We start from the raw sequence: 4,501 nt of genomic DNA on the forward strand, positions 1-4,501 counted from the left end.
TAGAATTTAGAATAATATTATCAAACACAAAGGTCTCCTCTCTATGGGATTAAGGTGGAAAATTGGAATGGCCGAAATATTTGATTTTGGGAGGATAATTGGTTGGAGGTTGGGCCTTTGTCATCTCACCCTAATCTTAAGGCTATTAAAAATGGAGCTTTGAACTTCTTTGGTTCTTGTGTGATTGACTATATTTCTCCACACAAGGCTTGGTCAAACATTTTATAATGTTATCAATACCAACTTCATCTTCTCCATTTGGTTGCCCAGTTATAGCAGCTTTTGCAACACGTCAGAATCCCAATCTTTAGTGAGGAAAATAGGTTTGTTTGGTCCAAAATCTATAAAGGCAATTTCTCTATCAAATCGACTTACTTTTTGTCGTTGAAAGAAGGTACTCTTAGAGAAATCTAGAGGAAAGTTTGGATCCCCTGTCTCATCCCAAAAGTCAACTTTTTTTGGTGGATGATGATGCATAACAAGATCCTCACACAAGATAATCTTAAGGGGCTTTCAACTCCCAAATAGATGTGTCTTATGTAAGTGTAAAGCGGAAAAATCGAACCCTAGTCATTCTCCCCTCCCCAACTCCAAGGAGAGAGAAGGGAGAGTCACTAGGGTTGATGGTTTTCACTTAGGGGAGACTTTACATTCAAAAGAGGGGTTGAAACCCACAAGATCTAATCCCACGCAATGCAAGATTGGATTCTATATGAGTTTCAAGGGTTAAGACATCAAGGATACCCTCTTTTGTAAAGAATGTAGATAGAAAGATTGAACTAGGAATGCATGTAATGTAGGAAAGATTCGCTTATAAACAGAGATAGGGATATAGGATGAAGCTGCGGACCTGGAATTAGCAGTAAAATGTCGAGACGGTGCTGTTCTGCAAATTTGAGCGAAAGTTGACGGGACGATGGCGCCCGGCGTGCACACGGTCCTCCGAAAAATCCGCGAAACGAAGGTGGATCTGTTCGTCTCTGCACAAGGATTCCAGATCTCCAATTACAGCCGCGTACCTACAACCTACACACAGAAAAGAGAGGACGATTGGGGGGTTAGGGATGAGGGGTTTGCCTTTAGGTCAAACCCCGGTTTTGGAATTAACCAAGAAATGAGAATGCTGTAAATGTAAATGTTTGTAATGTAAACAAGTACTGATACCTTGTTGTAAGAATGTTTGTATTCTTACATGCGAAGGTGTAATGTATGTTGTATGTAATGTGTTGTAAGTGATCTCCTCTTCAATGGTTGAATCCTTGTCTTGAATGCAACACTTGGCCTTGAATGGAGACTTAGAATGATTAATTGCTTGAAGGAATGCTTGAATGCTTGAATGTTTGAATATCGCTTCCGCCTTTTTTTCCATCTCCTAAAATGGGAGAGGAAATGTAGTTTATATACTTGTCAATTAGGGTTAAAAGACTGATTTTCCCGACCTTAGGCCGACCAGGAAGTACTATTTTCCAAATTGCAAACATAAAGACCCGAAGCCCCATAGGAGACCGAGCCCAAAATAGGGCCAGGGACCATGGCGCTGTGCAAGGAGGATCAGGCCAGGGTGCTGAGAAATGCAGTTTTTGATGTCATGAACAAGTTTTGGGGTCTCCATTCAGGTTCCGTGTTGCATCGCCATCGTGAAGACCCAAATGCAGTCGAAATTGCAAGTGTCGCAATTTTAGGATGCTACAGTAAGCTCGAGGAAGAATCCATTCCCCTCATTTTCTTTCACTCTTGATTTGCTTTTGATTTGTGGGGTAAAGTTCTAAAAAGTATAGAGATAGCTTGGGTTATAAATAATGACCCTCAAGCTCATGCCCTTGAAAGGATACGCCCTTCCTTTCATCCCCTCATTGTTGAACTCTAGAGACAAATCTCACCACATCTCACGTGGAACATCTGGAAGGAGATGAATAATAGAATATTTTAGGATGAAGAAAGAACTATTGATGAGGTGTTCAAAAGATTTGCCAAGTTGATCCTAGAAAAAATCTTGGTTTGCAATTGGGCTTGTCCCTCTTCCCCCTTGTGGATTTTAATGATAAAATGACTAAGAATTGGAATCTTCCCCCTTCTTATGGTAGATTTGATAATTCTAATAGACTAAAGAGGTAGAATACTAGATGGGCTCCTCCATTAGAGGAGAGACACAAGATCAGTTTTGATTGAGCTTCTAGGTAGGGGCTGGTTGCTGTTGGAGGAGTCATAAGGTCAGATACAGGTACTCTAGTGGTTGCTTACTTAGGGAGTATCATGGTCGACACTAGCAATCAAGTTGAGGCTACAACTTTACTGTGGGGATTGAAGTTTGCCCTCTTTATCAATATCTACAACTTGGATATTGAGGGAAACTCTAAGCTCATCATTAATACAGTTAATGGCCACGATACGACTGGTTGGTCTATTGATGGAAAAATAAGAGATATTCGAAAGTTTCTATTAGGTCTTAATACCTATATTTTAAAACACATGTACATAGAAGGTAATCAAGTGGTTGGTGCTATGGTGACTTTGGGTCCGGGGTTGGATCATCTCAGATGTTGGAGGAAGGGGTGTTGCTTGCTGAATAACATCCAAAAACTCCTTTTGGAGGAGAGAAGGCTTAATCATCATATTAAACGACTTGTCATTGATGGACTTGGTTACATGTTACCTTTCTTGGCCTGGTTATTCTGGGACTGAGACAAGGGTATCTAGATTTAAATTTGAATATTTTTTGGCAGGGCATGGATTTGTATTGCTGCATATTTCAAATCAATGGAACAACTATTTGTGGGATGGGGTTAGTCACCAGGTATATGGCTATGCCTCAATGGCGAAGTGGTTGGGGCCCTTACACTTGGCTTTCAACTTGGTGGTTGTGGATGTTTTTACTAATTGGGATGCTTATGTGGAAGAGTGTGTGGGACCCCTGGGTTACCTTTGAGATGCAGATTGCGTGGACCTAGGAATTGAGGGCCACGACGATGATGGGGCGAAGTAGGTGGGGCCCGAGTTATACTTGGCCATCGGTTGGGTGGTTGAGGATATTCTTGCTGATAGGGATGCAGATGTGGAGGATCATGTGGGACCCTTGTGTTACCTTTGTGATACAAATGACGTGGACTTAGGAACCGAGGGATAGGGAGGATGATTCCAAGATTTGGTGGGAGCCCCACATTAAGGTTGGGGTCACAAAGATGAGTTGACTCTCCCATGCACGACAAGCTTGTGTGACTTTTTCCAAAGACATCTTCATGATTACTAGTTGTTATCATTTTTCATGTGGGATTATTATTGATATGACTGAAGCATCTAAAAATAACCATATTTTATTGCTTATTTCTTGTGGTGGTAGTGAGCAGTCCAAAAAATATTACCAAGATCTATCATTTGGTACTACCAGAAATGATTGACACGTTTTGAATTTATGGGGTTGGAGATTTAATTATTATAGCTTATACACCTCTTCATTTTTAAAGGTGATTATTTCAAAGGCCCTAAATATAGGTTGTTTGTGGCTTATTTTAACCTACTAAGTGTGTTAAGTGCTAAGTCTTGGTCCTGTCTCTGTCTTGTCTTTATGCTTTGTGCATTGTCCATAATGGGTGGGGATAGGGTTAGAATTGACCCTAGTGTGCATTTTGAATTAAAAAATGATCCTACTATTTGACATGTTTGCATTGAGGGAGGGATAGGGGATTATTGGGTATGATGAAAATTGATCCAATTTGCTAAATCTTAGGACGAGAGGAAAGTTACTATCAGTGGCTTTTCATTTGAGGTTATTGAAGAAGCCATTACCACTACTATGGGCCTTTCTACCAAAGGCATAAAATGGAAGAGGCAAAGTTGTGTTTCAGACAACGAGAGTCTGGCTCAATTATTTAGGGAAAAAGAAGAACCCATGAAGCTGTAGGGGGCTCCACATGTGAAAAATCATCAAAGACATGGACCAAGGTGTGCTTAATGATTATGAATTTTTTTACCCTAGAAGGTAGGTTTAAGGTTTACTATTTTTATCACTTCCCTCTGTTAAACCACTTTCATAATCATGACTTGCTCTCACTTCCTTTTTTCTTGCTTACCTCTCTTGAGAGCTATGTGCTTGAGGCCTTGGAGGTGGCCATAACCCATGGTCAAAAATTTGTTCTGCTCCATCAAGGCTTAATCTTTTGTTTGTATCATTTTCACCTTGCTCTTAGCCCTCCCAGACAACTGTTAACTTTAGAGCATGAAGCCTCTAGCTCTGTTTCACCCCTTGCAACTACTATCCTTGATTGGACTCAAGGGGTGGTAGAAAGAAATGTTTAAAATTGCTTCTTTTTGTCAAGAATCCCTCTTGTCCTGGCTCCCCTATGACTCCTAATCTTGCCTCTATAGTTGTTTCGTAGCAAGCCATCTCCTTTGAGGCTGAGAAGACAAGGAAGGCCCTAGGTACCCCACCCCTTGCCAAAAAAATAAAGAATTGAGGCTGTCAGTGAGGTTGAAATGGAGTTTGGGAGGATGTTAGTAGAAGTGT

This window comes from Cryptomeria japonica, chromosome 8, assembly GCF_030272615.1.
Source record: "Cryptomeria japonica chromosome 8, Sugi_1.0, whole genome shotgun sequence".
NCBI classification, from domain to species: domain Eukaryota; kingdom Viridiplantae; phylum Streptophyta; class Pinopsida; order Cupressales; family Cupressaceae; genus Cryptomeria; species Cryptomeria japonica.